The 18,443-nt window shown below is 32.8% G+C and overlaps 1 protein-coding gene across 21 annotated transcripts in view; it reads left to right on the forward strand.

Moving 5' to 3' along the window:
• Positions 1 to 18,443, forward strand: part of NPY5R (neuropeptide Y receptor Y5) — a 164,598-nt gene that overhangs the window by 30,114 nt on the left and 116,041 nt on the right. For all 21 annotated transcript variants that reach the window (XR_007948163.1, XR_007948164.1, XR_007948167.1 and 18 more), the window contains one exon: positions 11,151 to 11,208. The gene's annotated coding sequence lies outside the window, so the exon portion shown is untranslated. The remainder of the gene's footprint in view (positions 1 to 11,150; positions 11,209 to 18,443) is intronic.

Here is an 18,443-nt window from a genome sequence, read left to right on the forward strand (position 1 = left end):
GGTTCCATCCTCTCTTTCCAGACTTCCACAATCTTAAATTCCAGCCATACAATTCTACCTTCTGTTTCATGAAATCAGTATTTCACCCCATTTCTGTGGCTTCATATTGGTTGTCCCATCGGCTTCCCATTCCCATTCTTAAGAATATATAAGAATATAATTTAGTCACCTCCACTGCTTAAAAGTCTTAGTTTCTTCCTTAATGGTTTAAGTGATAACTTTTTATAGAAAACTTTTTCTAGTTCTTGTAGATATTCAGAACTTTTTCCTCCTCAGATTACATTTCCTTATCCTGAATTTTTGAGACTAGGCACTATTTATCCTTTTTAAAAAAAAAAAAAATCATTTGCTATCCTGAATAAAGCATTAATAAAAGCTTATTGAATTAAATATACCTGGCTGGAAGGGATGAGAAATAGAACTTGGGTGTTTGTAGGAGGCATTTAATAGTAGGGAAAGATATAAAATATTTCACAGGTAGAATCCACAGGGATCGACAAAAGAAAATTCAAAGACAATTACGGATTTGAGGCTGGATGACAGGGAGAATGGTGATGCCATCCACAGAAATTGAAAAATAAAAAAGTAGTTTTGGGGGAAAAAACAAATCCAGTTTTTTGGACATATTAAATTGTAAGTACTAGTGAGATAGCAGGGTAGAGATGTCCAGCCCAGATTTTGAAATATCCCTAGAACATAACAGAAGTCAAAGGTGCAGAGAAAAATTTAGAAGGAGTGTATATGAAATGATTGCCAAATAGAGGGCCAACCTTGGAATCAAGAACACCCGAGTTCAACTGCTGACTGACAAATACTGGTTTTCTAACTCATTACTGCTTGGACTCATTTGATCTACTTGAGTTTCAATTTCTTTATAAAAAGAAAGATTTTCACTGGATGCCCTTTTGAGGTCTCTTCAAGTTCTAGACCTATTACATAATCCTTGACCTGGAGCAAGTTACCTACTCTCCCACTGTCCCAGACAACTCTTCAAGACTAAATTCAAGATCAGTTATAGAACTGCATTGTTAAGAGTTTCTTCATTTAGATTTTCCTTTCTAAGCCAATGAAATCATAGCTATGAACCCATTTAATGAATGATAATTATGTGGTATATTCACATATTTTGGGGGACTTTTTAAATGACTTTTTAATATTGTAAAACTTCATATAAACATAAAGGAAAACCAAAAACCCCATCTTTCTTAGATTGTGTATTTAAATTTTCAGAAAATTTGGCTATAACTAGTGTAATATATACACTAGATTATGTACATTATTATGTTTGCCCACATTATATAACATGTAATTATTATTATAGAATGAGTAAATAGTGTGGGCTGAAGGAGTAAGAAAAGGCTTCCTAGAGAATTTGAGATGACTGAGCCTCAAAAGATAAATAGGATTTAAATAGAAAACAGGAACAATGGAGGGTATATTAGACCAGGGGATCTAATGACAACAGATTCAGAAAAATAGTATCTTTGTGTGATGAAGACACCAGCCATGTTAGCATGGAAGATACAATCAAGGAATAGGGATGGTGTAGAGGAAGGGAAGATCTTGGACTAAATTGAAAGAGCCAATAAGAACCGATGGGGTAGAAAATTGGGAAAAAATATTTACAAGACTTTTAAGGAAGAGAACATGATATAAATTGTTTTAAAAGATTAGTCTGTACTGGTGTGCAAGACTGGATTAGAGAGAATCTAAAAGCAGCAATGTCACTAGGATGATTTTGTGATAATTCAGGGTTAGTCATAGATGGATTGTAGCCAGAGAAATGGACAGAAAAGAACAGATGCAAGAAACTGAAGGAAAAAAATTGCAAGACTTGATGATTAAAAATGCATGAGGGAGTTGAGAACAGATATAGTTGTGGTAGATAATAAATGAAAATAGATTCTCAAGATAGTTGAGATAGAGAAATGGACTTATAAGCAGAAAGCTCTGCCCTCAAGAATCTTCCATTTTAATGTTGAAAACAACACATGAAAGGGGCAAGACCTTGAGTAACTTGGAAAAATAGAGATTTACCAGTGCCAGAAAGATGTTGGAGGAAGAATACTCTTTTAAAAAAAATTGGAATGGTAAGGATAGATGATAAATTAAATTTTGATCACTTTGAGTTTAAAGTGATAATCCCAACAGTTAATTTTTATTTGCCCCTTCCTCACTCCCCAGTTGGTCCCTATTTATCCTAACACACAAATGGCTCTTGACTTCCATGTTCAGATTGAATACAAGGAGAGATGAAAGAGAATGATATCCATCTATTTCCTTGTTTGTTTGTTTCTTTGTCATTTGTTGGCTAGGAGGAAAAATTTAGAGCAATGGTTAATTCAAATAAAGTTGATATTCAAAGTGATGTTGCAGAAAGTAGATTACTAATTAAGATATGATGATTTACTCTTCAGAATCAGGGAATAGAAAAGTTCCTTCCTACATGGCAATAGTTATGTCTCACAACCATTTGAATACCAGGAAAAAAATGCTATACTTAGTGGGAACGCTGCTCTTGACATAGCATTGTGGATTTAGGCAAAAATTTGCTCAAAATCCCATACCATTTACATTGTACCATACTGCCTGCCTATGCATAATTCTGTTTTTAAAAATCTTTTAAACCTTTTAAAACCTTTAAAACCTTTAAAAATGTACATTAATTATATATTGGAAATTATAAAACATATACAGTTTTATACTTAAGCATATTTGGTTCAGTAATCATAAGATACCAATTTCTTTTTCTGGAGATATTTCTACCTAATAATTACTTTCTGGTTTAAGAGTCCATTTATGTTCTTCAGAGAAAGAGAAGGAAAACTTTTTTCTACATGAATACTTACGAAAGGTCAACATTCAAACAGAAGTTCATTAAAATTTATTACCTATTTTAGAAATTCTTTATATGTGATTACAATGAAGTATATAGTATAACCCATTGTGTGACAGTGGGGTTAAGGGACATGTGCTAACAATGTAACTACTATAATTAGGCAGTCACACAGGTTGTTTTGTTAACAGAGAAGGGTTCTTATATTTGAATAGGTTAGAAACTACTAGGCTAAATGATCTCTTGAAGGCTCACCCAAATCTAAATCCTGTAATTGTGAGTAGCTAATCTATCATCATGGGTCTGAAAATCAAGTTCATCATAAACAACTACTGTTGGGACCAAAGCCATTAATCCATGGAGCCTAGGCTTCTCAAGATGAGTCTCAGAAATAAGATTCTATAGCCTAGTCCCAGATACATCTTTTATTTCCCAAAAGAGATAACACAGTGTTTTCCCCCTCCCTCACCAGCTCTGACAGTTACTTATTGTGTGATCCTAGGAACATGAACCTCAATTTCTTTATATGTCAAAGAACTAGAAAAATGCAAATCATTTTCTGCTGTTGTCCATAACCCTTTGCTTCTATTTGATCCAAATGTGAATCCTTCTGTAGCTCCAGTGTTGGCAGTGATTATGTAACAGCTTCAAAATCAGTCCACTAAAAGAGATCTTCTAATGATTATTTGGAAAAGAACTCTTATTATTAGACATGTCCCTTTTTCAGCTTCTCCAGTGATTATGGGATCCTAACTGATTGTGCTCTTAGATTTAACATGGTTATGATGGGTAGCCATTACTCATCAGTGCACCTGTAGAAACCCAGTCAAAATTCATTTAAGGATCATTTTCAAGTTCACTATAGAAGTAATTTTGATATTCTTTTAATTCTCATTTGATTTTTTTTAAGCTGTAGGGTATAATTTTGGTTCATTTTTGATAAGTGGGTAGGTTTTATTGATTTGGGCTTTTTTTTTAATCAGTTCACAATCCATTATAGAAAGGAATATTTGGAAATGGTAAGTTCATCTATGTGGTTCATTCTGGTTTGGCATTTACATTTTGGTTTACATTCTTGACCACCTATGTTGTATTTTCTTTACTTTTTTTCATTTATTGTATTAGGTATTAAGACATAAAAGACAGAATGAGCATGTTTGACTGAGGTGAATTATATAGATTGTAATTTTTAAATAAATCAATACATATGCTGCTATGAGTATCCTAAATGTAGTATCTTGAAGTATGAACTCTTTTTTTCCACTTTGAGCTCTTAAGATACATATTTTAGGCAATGGGAGAAATTTTACATTTCTATGGAGTGCCTGTCATTTGAAAGCTGTCAAAAGATCCTTTGTCTCTGAATGCTTCCCCCCCCCACCCCTCCACACATGATTTTCCTAAAATTTACCTGAAAATCTTATCCATTAGAAGGTGGATTGTTGGGGGTTGTTTTTAGGGGGGTGATTTTTTTGCATCTTTTTTTCTTTTGATTTAAGTTTGATTCTAATAATTCCCTTGACTTAAGTTTGATTCTAGTAATTTCCAGTTAAATATAAACACTTCTAGAGGGGTATACTTATTGCCTTGAATTGAACTGAATTAGCCAATTAACATGGATTTTGTTCTTTTCAATCATTGCTCCATAAATTACTAGATTAAATGTGGGATATTGGGAGAATAGGAAAATTAAAAAAAACTATAATAACTCTTAAGATTTATAAACACTTCATTTGATCCTCACAACATTCCTATGAGATTGGTAGTACTGGTATTATTATCACCATTTTACACACAAGGAAACTGAGACTTGGAAAAATGAAGTGACTTGCTCATCACTATATATCAAATTAATATCAGAAACAGCATTCAAAAATAGGTCTTTACTGACTCTTATCTAGTTCTCCCCAGATCACACTGCTTTTTCAAAACAGTTTTCTGAGGCAATAGGACTCAGGACAAGCAATTTCTCGTGTTGAGGAAGGAGAAAAGAGATCTTGAGCATAGATACTGTTGAAGGGGAAGCTAGAATCTGGAGGTGGGAAAAGGGGAGGACAGCAGCATCAGAATACCACCTGGAGGAAGGAAAAATGTACTATCATAGTAACTTCACAGAATTGATATATTAAAGAATTTGTTATCGTTTCGAATAAAAAAAAAGACACTTGAATTTCTGCATTTTTTTTCCCTGAAATTTCAAATAAAATCAGAAAAGCAGCTGGGTCCATTCTTTTATATAATCAGTCTTTAGTAACCTACCATATGTTCTGAAGCATGGAAAAAGGTCATATTGGATATATAACTCCATTGTTTTTTTCATTGAAGGGCAACCTGTAGTGTTCTCCAGATGTGGAAAACAGCCATTTCAGTAGACAAGTATGTCTAAGATTCATTAAATTCAGGGCTTTATTCTTAGGCTAAACCGTTTTTTGGGGGGAGGGGAGGGGAGAAAAATACACACCTTTTTGTCTATATTAAACAATTTTTAAATAGAATATATAAAGTAGAACAAAATTCAAGAGCACATAAAAAAACTATGATTTCCTTGTTTTTATTTAAAACAAATGTTAACAAAAATATGATCTATCCAATTATAGAGTATTAAAGGAAATTATTGAAACATCAAAATTGGAATTAGAAGGTTTTTTTGATATTTGTAAATTTCTTGCCCTTTTTAAGGGCAAGCTATCAAATTGCAAAAAAAGACTTGGAGGGACTATCCTTAAAAAACAATCTGAAAATTATAATCAGAACATCTCCTGCTTAGCTATGCCTGCACTACTGACCAGGAGAAAACTCTGACTGAATAATCTTGCAAGTATGCATTCTCTGCAGACATTGTTTTATTATCACCATCTGTTCCAAGAGAGCTCAGAATTTAGGTTCCCTTATGTGATTAGGTGTCAAAGAATCAAAGATCTCAGACTTTCTCTTTTTCTCCTTTCCTTCTTTACTCTTCCCCTTTTTTTCTTTCCTCATTTGATTAGAGAAAAAGGACAACTATCATATCTTATTCTTCTGTAGACATAAAAGTAAATTTAAAGGAAAAACTTCACCAATATAGCAGGAATACTGGATCCATCATTTCTTAAACTCTTTCACAAAATAGTGCATAGACAGCATCATTAGGCATATCCTGAACATTACTTCAGGGTAAATAAAATGTGCAAATTTGTTTTTTGAAAAAAATTTATCTAATGTTTATGCATTACATATATTAAGATCAGTAAATATTTCTTTTTTTTGAAGGGCCTGTATCATATTGTCAATTGTTGCTTAAATTGGCATTCCAATATCACCATTAACCAGGCCTAAAAGAACATAGTGAGGGATTCTTTTGTTGGCTCTCATGGAAAAAAGAGTTATGCATGTACATTTTCTTTTTTTGTACAATTTTTAAAAATCCAATTATTTAGCATTATAAAAAATAGGATTCTGAATGCTCTCCCACCAATTGAGAAGGCAAGAAATGTGATATCAATTATACATTTCCTTAGTATCCATGCTTCCCTCCCCCAAAGCAAAAAAAATTAAATTATGCTTCAGTCTACACTTATATTTCATCAGTTCTCTCTGGAGATGGATAGTATTTTTCATTATGAATTCATTCAGAATAGTCTTAGATCACTGTGTTGCTAAGAATAGCTAAGTTGATATTATCATATTGCTGTTCTGAAATAGTGTTCTGGTTCTGCTCACTTCACTTTATCAGTTCATATAAATTTTTCTGAAACCATCACTTCATCATTTCTTTAATTTTTAAAATTCAAAAATTTATTTTTTCCAATTACATATAAAGATAATTTAAATCCTTGTTCTTTTACAATTTTGAATTCTGAATAATTCTCTCCCTCCCTTCACTGTTAAAACAAACAATTTGATAAAGATTACATATGTGCAGTTATGCAAAACATTTCCATATTATTTAAAAAAAAACAGACAAAAAAGACTCAAGAAAAACAAAGTTTAAAAAGAAAGCCATGTTTCATTCTGCATTCAGACCCCATCAATTACTTTTCTGGAAATGAATAGCATTTTTTTGTCTAAGTCCATTAGAACTGTCTTAAATCTCTGTATTGTTGATAAAAGGCAATTTACTATGTACGGTGTTATATCTACTCAATTCTATGTGCATCAGTTTATGTTTTTCCATATTTTTCTGAAAGCATCTTGTTATTTCTTATAATATAATCATGTACCTCTACTTGTTCAGCATTCCCCAATTGATAGGCACCTCTCAAATTCCTTGACAACCAAAAAAAATGCCATATATCTTTTGGCACATAGAACACAAGTGATCTTGCTAAGTCAAAGGATATTTATCATTTTACATTCCTTTGGGTTTAGTTCCAAATTGTTCTCCTTAATGGTTGGAGTAGTTCACAATTCCACTCATTCTTTCCAATATTTTTTATTTCCAATCGTTTAATACTTGAAATAGTCAGAAGTGTTACAATTTATAGCTAACCCTTTATGTTGTCAATTGTGTAATAATAATGCGCACTTAGCACAGTCCTTGGCACATAGTAAGCATTTAATATTTCTTGACTGCATCACTGATAGAAATATTATGTAGTTTGAAAAGTGTATAATCAGAAACCTCAGGCTACTTCTGAATAGATGGATTATCAATTAATCAGCAAGCATTTATTAAGTCTACCTTCCAGACATTGGGCCAAGCACTTGAAAGTATTAAAAAAAAATATTAAAATCTTTGACCTAAAGAAGCTTGTGTTCTAATGGGTACCCACTTATACAGAATATATTCACAATGATCATGGAATAAACGACGTAGAATTTTCCTACCCAACCCAACATTAAGTACTAAGACTTCTGAGTGGCTCATATTTCCAGGGATAATGCAAAGTTGATCTTGTCCCAAAGGTACCATTGCCCCAGATTTGAAGCTAACCCCTTCTTTGTATTGGCCTAGAATATTTGACTTCAACATAATGATAACAGAGCATAATGTTCTTCAAAATTTGCTTGATATTTTAGCACAAATATAAAAAATTTGAGTAACTATTTTCAAATAACATACACATATACAATTTATCTCTATTTAGTGAGGGAAAATTTGTTTGTTTTATATTACTATTTGACCCCAACTTGTCCCGCCCCAAGTCTTCTCATTAATTCCCTTCTTGCCTGTATCATGACAAAATTGGCTTATTGGTTTTAAACAGCATTTTATCTGATGTCTCTTTTTTCCTTTGAATAGGCTTTTCTAGTGACTATGGCCCTCCTCACCCCTGTCATATTATACTATCTCCTTATGACTCCTAGAATTCTTAACTTTCTTCAGTTTTTAACTCATTGATGCCTCCTGTTGGAAAGCTCTCCTGATCTAGCTAATTGATTGTAATAACCCCTTTCTCAAATTACATTTCATTTATTTAACCTGTGTATATGTTGTATCCTCTCAATAGAATGTAAACTCCTCACTACACTTTTTCATTTTCTTCTCACACAAGTATCTAGACTAGAGCCTCTCTTATAGCAGATGCTTTATAAATATTTGCTGAATTGAACTTAATGAGCCGGTAATGTTTAAGACCAATTAATGTGCAGATCACTAAATGCTCACCATAAACAAAAACCCTGAGATGAAATTAAAATCAACAATATTAAGAGATTTCTATGTGTATAAGCAGTTGTGCTAGATTGGAGATAGAAAAAAAAATTAAATGATCTCTTTTCTTAAGCAATTTACTGGGTTTCCTGCCATACCTATCAAATTGGGGAAAATTATAAAAGTCAGAAATAGTCTTTGTTGCACAATATTTGGGAAAGCATTTTGATAACCCTGTAACCTTAATATCCCACCAGAATATCTGGTAGCAGTACTTTTTGCAGCAGAAAAAAAAAAAAAAACACACACAACAACTGGAAACCAAGTGGATCCTGTCATTTGGAAAATTATTTTTTAAAAATATGGTATAAGAATATAATGACACTGTAAAAAATTGTGAATATGAGGAATTCAGAAAACAAGGAAATTTGCTTGAATTGTTACAGAATGAACTTGAAAAATGATGGTTACAATAATGTAGGTGAAAATACCCCTCTCCCCCCACAAAAAAGCCAGTGTGAATTCAGAATAATTGCAGTGTTGCTCTCAGACAAAAAAGGCTCATTCTATCCTGGATTGTACTTTGAGGGTTATGGTTTACAAGAAGAGTGAAGGGGAAATCTCATTGTATTCTGCCCTTATCAAATTTCACCTGGAGAATTATAGTTAGTTGAAAAAAGAAATTGATAAGTTGATATAGCAACTAGGATGGTGAAAGATATGGAGTTGTATTGAAGACCTGGTTAAAAACTTAAGTATACGTACACATGTCAAGCCTTTAATCTTAATATGATTAATATTTTCTCCATCACTTTCTTAAAGCTAAATAATCAACAAAATAATAAACCAAATCCTGATTTGTAATGTTTGTTAGTTTCTGAGATATATATGATCACATGAAAATTTAACAGTGAGCCAGTCCACACTTCATTTTAAGAGATTTTTTAAGCTGCTTTTCAGAAATAGAAATAACTCATTGGCCTTTTCCTGATCTATCTCTAGTTATTGTATTGAAAAAATGGAATTAAGTTGATATTGAATTATTTATTTCTAGTGAATCCATGTTATCTCCTAATTATTGCCATTTTCTTGTCTATGGGCTCACAAACCATATATTATGGAATTTTTCTAGAAAACTGTTGTTTTCCATTCTCTGGTTTATACAATCAAGCTATTCCCACTGAAAATTCAGCTATTTTTCTATTTTCATTTCAGTGAGATCTAACTTGAGCTGCATAATTTTCCAAAGATCTCAAAGATGCATGTTCTTTTATATTTTATATTATAATTCATCTGAGCAAAATTACTGGAGTTATTTCTGGCAATTATCATCTCTTCTTGGTGTTTATGGAAAAGTTTTGAATGCTATAGAGAAGTTCTCTTACCTTGCTTGATAGTATACTTTCTAGGGATGCGCATACTGATGATGAGGTTGACACACATCGCCAGAGCTAGCTCAGTGTTTGGCAGGCTCTAAAGGAAACTGTGGGAGAGGAGAGGTATTAGACTGACTACTAAAACTGAAGATGTACAGAATTGTTGTGCTGACTTCATTATTGTATGCCTGTGAAATCTAGATGGCATGCCAGTGCCATGCCAGGAAACAGAATCACTTCCATTTGAATTGTTTTAGGAAGACTCTGAAGATCACCTGGCAGAATAAGGTTCCAGACACTGAGATCCTTTTTCAGAGTAAACTACCAAGCATTCCAACTGTACTGCAGAGAGCACAACTCATTGTTCAAATGCCAAATGTACAATTACCAAAAAGCCTCTTTTATGGAGAATTCACATAAGGCAAGCACTCACAAGGTGGTCAGAAAAAATGATACAAGAACACTCTCAAGGTCTCTTTTAAGAACTTTAGAACCAATTTATGATGTGAGAGACACTGGCATAGGACTGCCCAACATTGTGTGCCCTCATCAGAAAAGGTGCTGTGCTCTATGAGCAAAGCAGAATTGAAGTAACTCAGAAGAAACATGAGATGCATGAAATTAAGAGTATCCACCCCAAATGTTCCTAGGGATTATTTGTGTCCAACCCAAGGCAGAACATTCCAAGCTCCTATTGGTCTGATCAGCCATAGTTGGATACACTATAACTCTTAACATCAGTTTGATCCTCTATGAGAACAAAGGACAATCACCAAACAATTTCTACACTTTTCTTAGGTTATGGTTTTCTCTTAATCCTTTTAGCTCTACTCTTTTTAGTTTGGATATTATTGTTTTTGATGAGGGGATAAAAAAAGTAGTTGTTGGCTAGTTCTACTTTTTCACTATAATATTGTCCTATTTATGTCTTGTTTTTTTTTCTCCTTTCTCTGAGAAAACTCAAAAAAGCTTTTTTTTTTTTTTTGTCATTCTTAGCCTTTTTTTTGACACACTTCTGCTCATTCTTGGTTTTAGCCTTCTTGACAATATTTACATAGGCCTTTCCCCTTAAAAAAAATTCTTACTGGATCTGTATAATTCCATCTATTGTACTTGTTCATTTTAAGCAGCTATATTGTATGGGGCAAATCATTGAATTTGGAATTTTAAGACACATTGGTTTAAATCATAACTACAATGTATGTTTATAACTACACCTCTCTCTGTCTCCATGCCCTGATCTATAAAATGATGAAGTGAGATTAGATGAATCTAAGACTAAGGCTTAAGTTATAATAATCATTAGATTGCTGGCTATTTCTGTTACTTTCTTCTCAGATTATTTCTTTTTCTATTTTATGTTTAGATTTGACCCTTATTCAAGATGGCTGAAATTGATGAAAGTCTGATTTCTGAAAATTAAGGTAATATGTGTAAAAATATTTGGTTTTAAAGATTACCACTAGTCATTTCTATGTTTCTATATTCTGCAAAACTATTTTATTTTTTCCTCCCCATTGATCATAAAACCTGAGTTTTGCACAAATGTATTCAAGTGCTCCGATTACTTTGCTTTAATTTATATTTTTTAGACAACTTGTCACATTCCTTGTTTTGAAGAGCTTAAGGCACTATGTAATAATAACAATAACAACAACTTGATGTATATGCCTAATGCGTGCCTTTAAGACTTATTCTCCAAATTCTCACATTAAATCTTAGGAGCCAGTTGGGTAACAGTGAAATTTTTCTATCTCTTAAAAACATTATTTATACATATTTAGGCTAGATGTTTCTTTCCATGTTCAAAGATGAACATGTTTTCCTGTGTAAAAAAAAAAAGAAAAAGAAAAAGAAATAGCTCAAGGATATTTACATTATAAAGAGTTGTTTCTATATATGTAAATGTGACTTGTTTCCAGTGAACAAAAATATCTGAACTTAATTTTTAAGGTCTTTAAGCATCTAGCCTCAGTATACCTTTTCAAACCTATTTGAGTGGTCCACTAAGAGTATCATCAAAGTGGATTAGTAGGCATTTTCCAAGTATGATCCACATTCATCCCTTATTTCTCTCTACTCATGCTTTAAACAACACCTGTGTATCTACCCATGAAAATAGTACTCATTTCTCAAGATTCAAATCAAATGCTACCTTTTTCATAAAGAAGTTTCCATGATCTTTTTAAAATCCATTACATGTGACCTGGATCTGAGATATGATTGTATGCTTGTTCAATTTAAGTCCTATTTTAGTGTGATTTTTTTTGACTGATTTTTAACTGGTCTAAGAGTTCCTAAGAGGAAATGTGACATTAACCAAACCTTTAGAAGTGTTTATACAATTAAGATAATAAATCAAAATTGAACTCAGGAGCCAAGTAAACATTTTTACATGTTGAATACAATTTCTATAGTCCCTGGATGTTTTAGCTAGAAACCTTTAAATTTGGAGATTCAGTGCATCAGAAGAAAAATTAAAATATACCCTGTGCCACAAGAGAATGAATTAAACTTTTGAGATAAGTGCACTGTCAGTCATTAGTGTATATGAAAGGCAGTTTCCCCTTCCCACACAATCATTATGATATTGTAAAAAGAATACTTCATTAAGTATACTTACCCTACTTCTTTTCATTCATCTTAAGTGAGACCATCTACTCAATACTTAACAATAGATAATTGAAAATACACACTTGTCTTTTTACAATTTATGTAAGAAAATTTATGTAAGACCAACCCCTGCCATCAAAGAAATGACATCTTTTCTTATGGGAATTTCACCTTAAAACCTATTAGCAAAAATCAGTTTGCAAAGCTCTTGCAAATTTTGGTTATTGGTTTATGACTGCTTTTCCCAAATGTATGCATTATCATTCAAAAACTCAAAACATATTCTCAGGCTTTTTAGTTGTAAAATATGAGTTTCTCTATAAACTAGAAAAACTACTGAAGAATCTTGGGTCCTGATTTTTACCGAGTCAAAAAGTGGAATCCAACTGGACACATTAATTGTTGGCTTAACTATGTATATGAAACTGGAGCGATTGTTGCAAAAAAATGATTATTTTGGTACAAAATTTGAAATTTATCATATTTTGCAAGGGGAGATGTCATTTCTTTTTCAACTACAAAACTATTATTTATATTGAATTTGCAATGTTTAAATTAGAAAGAAAAGGATCATTTGACACTTTCTTTAAAAATTGTTTGATTCTTTTAAGATACTCTTAAATTATACTCCTAGGTCCTTCTAAGAATTTTCTTTTTCCTAAAAGAGTGTAGAGTTCAGGATCCAGAAAAACTTGTAGACATCATCCAGTTTGCCTTTCTAATTTTGCAAGAAAAGAGACTGTACAAGACTTTGTATATTTGCCCAGGGTCATTTAATAGCAGGGCTTAGGTCTTCAGATTTAAGATGCAGAGTTGTTTCCAAGTAAGTGGCATAAAGTGACTCTGGAGTCAGAGACCATGTTTTAATCATACTTCTGATGCTTATTGCAATTCATTTAAGCTCCCATTGCCTCGGTTTTTTCAGTTACTTAATTCTAGGCTTGAACTGTTGGTCCCTTTCAGCTCTATAGCTAAGATCCTGTGCTCTTTGTACTCTAACCATGGCAACTGGATAGAGTGCTAGGTCTGGAGTCAGGAAGACTCCTCTTCCTGAGTTCAAATCTAGCCTCAGACATTTGTTGTGAAACGCCAGGCAAGTCACTTCACACTGTTGGTCTAAGTTACCTCATCTTTAAAATGAGCTGGAGAAGGAAATGGCTAACCACTCCTGTAACTTTGCCAAAAAAAAAACCCAAATGGGATAACAAAGAGACAAGACTGAAAAGTTCTTACCACTGTGTCACATCACAGAAAATAAATTTATCAGGATTCAGCAATTTATTAAATTTTATCTTGTTCATTGAAGTGACAGGATCATACATTTTTAGCTAAATGGAACTTTAGACATTATCTAGTCCAGTAGTCTCAGTTTTTGATGACCAAGACACAGAGAGGTTATGTCACATGCATAGTGATTAGGAGAGTGAGGACTTTCACCTAGGATTTTGGGCTCTAAATACAAGGTTCTTTGCAAAATAGAAATATGCACTTTTGGACAGTTAACAAGTTTGAGATACCTAAACATCAGTAATAATATTTCTTTGCAAGAATAGACATTCCTATCTTAAAAAAAGAGTCAATAAAATACATTTTTTAAAAGACCTGCTACTTATGGTGTTCATAAAATGTAAAAAGATCTTGAGAAAAGGCTCGAATATATTGAGTTGGGTTTCTGTATAAAAAATCTGCTTAAAAACATGAAAAAGAATGACATAAATTGAAGGGATCACAAAAGGCACCCCACAAAAACATCATAGATCCATTAAATGTTGAAGAAAGATAACCTTCTAGCTATAACATTGATTTATTCTTTCATCTGAGCTTTTCCAAATTAATAAATATTTAAGGCTGTGTATATTATAAAAAGGAGCTAAAGCAAAACTCTGTTATCTTTTCCATGAAGAATTGTTTGGCTTAGTTTAGTTTTTCGGAGTAGTTGTTATTATTCCTTTGCATATAGTTTGCTTTCTCCCTGGTGTGACCAATGCCAGGATTTCATTTTCCATTTCCTCTTTTATATAAATAAAAGACAAGATATCTTTCATATGATAGGTTTTAGCCTGCATTTTCTATCGTGAATATTCTTTTTGGCTTAGTAATAATTTAGAGTTAAAAAATAAAAGTTGGGGCAGCTAGGTAGCACAGTGAATAGAGCATCAGCCCTGAAATCAGAAGAACCTGGGTTCAAATGTGACTTCAGACACTTAACACTTTCTAACTGTGTGACCCTGGGCAAGTCAATTGCCTCAGAAAAAAAAAAAAAAGTTAGCAGAGTAAACTCCAAGGTATGGATAGCAAGAATAAGAATGAACTTGTACATTCACTTAATGTGGGTTGATAAAGCCTAGCGTCATAGCTTGCAAATTCTTAATGTCTTAAGGGTTCTACACTCCAAAATTTCTATTCTAATTTAGCACAGGTCAAGATAGTGAGCCACCAACAATACAGAAAAGTCCCAAGACTCAGGAAAAAAATTATGATTATAATTTAGGGAAATTATATTCTTCAATTCAGTGTGCATAAATTAACCAGTGATGATGGCAAAAAGCTTCCTATCAACTACAGCAGCATAAAATGATTCCCTGAATTCTACCTTATATGAAAATGTTGGCAAAAATGAGCCAATTGACCAAATTGCAAAAATGCCCATTTTTAAAAGTAGGAAATTTGAGAAAACTAAGAAAAAGTAGATAGTTGGAAATTTCTAATTGATCCTGTAAAGATAGGCATGAATCTACCAACCATCGTAGGTTTTTGAAGTGAGTCTCAAGTTTAAGGGCTGGTTTAGGAAGAGAGAAAAAAAAAATCTCGACTCATTTGCTTTAACTTTATCTAATTACAGGATTTGTAAACATTTTGGGTCTATTTTATTATTTCTGATTTTTAAAAATTGAGTGTCATAAACAACAGTGAAATAGAAATTTCTTCCAAAAGTTGTAGAAATAAATAGGGGAAATATTTCAAGAAAACTTACCTTCATTAGATTTGCAGGCTCCCAGGACATACACCCTCAAAAACATCATCAGTAGTGGTTCAAACTCAAAACAATAGGCTGGAAATAGGCACTGCATCCAAGGGAGAGCAATTAAATCAATCCCAATCACTTTTTGCAGCTGCCTTTTCTCATCCTCCCTAGGAGGCTCAGTTCACTTTACACATCTCATGGTTGGGGGTGAGAAGAAGGTATGAGGAGAAGACAGGGACACCTTAGAAAGGGAGAGTTTGAGGGGGAAAAAACTGTAGGATTTGCTTCCTTTTTCTTGTGTCATAATCCTACTGTCCTCTCAACTCAGTAGAATATTGAAAAAGAAATCACCCATCCCTTCCTTGCCTCTTTATTTTAGATATAAGTAAGAAGAGAGGGGAAAGAGATATAAAACCACCCAAATGGACATTTATTTTATGTATTGAAATTATTTTGAATGTCTATAGGAAGTTTAGTTGATTATGTTGAAGTCTAAAAATATTAAGTTTAAATAACACTAAAATTTTAAAAAGAAGTTAACTGTTTTCAAGTTTGAAGTCTCTAACAACACATGTTCACTCTTACTTTGAATTTAAGAAAATATATATCATCACCAAAACAACTGTTACCAATTTGTGTTGTTTGCATTTGCAAGCAGAATGCAGTTTTGCTTTAATTGATACAAATGCAGCAATTTAGCAACATGGACCATAATCTACTCTTTGCAATAACTGAATTTCTAACAATCATGCAAGATCTTTGGTATTTCTCAGACAAGAATGCCTTTGGAATTGCAATTTTTTCATACCACATATACCATTGTTCTTTTGTTTAGTAAATGAGCATCACCAGGGTCTTACTGATTTGGAACAATCAGTCAATCACTACATACTCATTAAGCACCTTCTGTGTGAACAATAGGCATTTAAGCTATACTAGACACTTGAGGAAAGGAAAATATAAATAAGATGGAGCTTTCATCCTGGAGAAGTTTATAGTCTAGTACAGGAATGAGATAACACAAATATTACCATGATGTATGATATTAAAGATAAAAATGGAATGCTAAATGAGGCCCAAGGTTGATGATCATTACCAACAAGAGAGATCAGGAAAGGTTTCTTGTAGGAATGACATTGTGTTAGGTTGGGCATGTATACAGAAAAGTGAAGAAGGACATTCCACATTTATGAAACAATTAGAACAAGGGCATGAGGCATAAGAGTAGAGTGTATATGTTTTGAGACCAGAGTTGACCAAAGCAGGGAAGAGAAGAGAGAAATATGAAATAAGGCTGAGAAGGTGTGGGAGAACTAAAATGCTCAACAGAGAGAGACATTTGAACTGTGTGAAATAAAGATTGTTTTGCCAGCTGTAGGAACATCAATTGGAAGTAGTTCAATAAAAAGACCTTTACAAAGGCCTTTGTGGTAATCTGCCTTGATTAGTAGTAAGGAGAATATAAACAAAGGGACAGGAAAAAATCAAAAAGAATTCAAGCCGTTTTTGTTTAAAGGGTCAAGTGATACTAAGGATATAAGGAGACTCATATAGACAGAGATCTCAAGATTTAAGAGCGAGTCTACATAATATAAATGAAGACCAACTTTACAACTATCTAATAGACATTACTAGCTAATTCATGTAGCTAACATCCACAAGAAAAACGATAAGGAACAGTGTTGGTCAAATGAATTGGTAGAATAAAAAAAGTTAAAATCTAACAATCCCAATGTGAGAAAAAAAATCTACATATATTATTACCATGATGATAAGAAGCAAAGATTTTGTGTTTTTTGAGTTTGATGTGATCATTAAGATATCCTTTGGTCATAATATGCAACTCTTATGTATATTATTATTACAAAGTAATTTACAACTTTTTGATTGGATGTCAAATCTTTTTCTGGGCCTCTTTCTTTCTCTACACAATGAAGGAGGTAAACATCAGGTGATCTTTAAGGATCTTTTCATCTCTAACATTCCCATAATTTCTATGACATAAACATAGACTGAAAATCAAAACCTTTTTATCAATATGAAGGAAAAATATTAATGAAAAGACAGCAATTATCAATCTTAGATATAGCCAAAACAAATTATTTTGCCTTAAATGAAAAGGTAATAGTTAGAAAGGTCAGTGACCTCTGGTTAGGAACTGTAAAATTTGATGAAATGAATATTCAGTTGGATCACTGTGTATGTATATATTTATGTTAAGGAAGAAGTAACATGACTAATTGTGACACGGGTAAAAAATACTTTGTTCTTTTTTGCCTTTAGCTCAGAATCAAAAGAATGATTTCTTTTGAGATAGTATAAACCATTCTATTTCTGTTCTAAAAGTTAATTTATAATTCTAAAAGTTAATTCATTGATCCATAAAGCCCACAAGTTGGAAAGTAAATTTGAATTGAAATAATTACTGTATTTAGATTAAAAAGAAAGTGTTTAAATTGTTGCCTAAATATCTCTATGCCCATTTAAACTTGTTTAAATCCAGGACCTTATTCAGGTCTGTGACTGTTTCTCCTATGTACCTGTAGAGGGCTGAAGATAGTGGGAGAACTTTGGGTAAGGTATAAGACCTTGTAGCCCAGAGAGAACCTGCTGACAATGTCTGGTTTGGCTCCCCATCTTCCCTAAAGATTATAGGGCTTCCTGAGAAGTCAGGGAGGGCATGATCACCCGTGTTCTACTAGAAGCAAGGGATACTTATAGTAAGAGGAATTTATATATCTATAGCAGGGTGCTTATAGTTAACACATGAAAGCACAGTATATGTTGGCACCCCAATTTGGGGGCTCTAGAAAGCACACTACATTTACCTGTATTATGAGTGGCATTTTATATGATGGTGATTGGTTTATTTGCCTTAAAACCCCTTACTAGATTATAAATCTCTTGAAGGCAGGAGTGACTTCTTATTCATCTACTTTTCCTCCATAAACATAGTTCTTTACCCTGTGATTGGTAGTAGACATTTGAATACATAGACATTTACAAACTCAAACTTACTTATCTCCTCATGGATTACCAAGAGTGTTTATTGCCCTAGGGCCCCTTTGTGATTTGGACTGT

The sequence above is a fragment of the Antechinus flavipes genome, chromosome 6 (assembly GCF_016432865.1).
Source record: "Antechinus flavipes isolate AdamAnt ecotype Samford, QLD, Australia chromosome 6, AdamAnt_v2, whole genome shotgun sequence".
Classification (NCBI taxonomy): domain Eukaryota; kingdom Metazoa; phylum Chordata; class Mammalia; order Dasyuromorphia; family Dasyuridae; genus Antechinus; species Antechinus flavipes.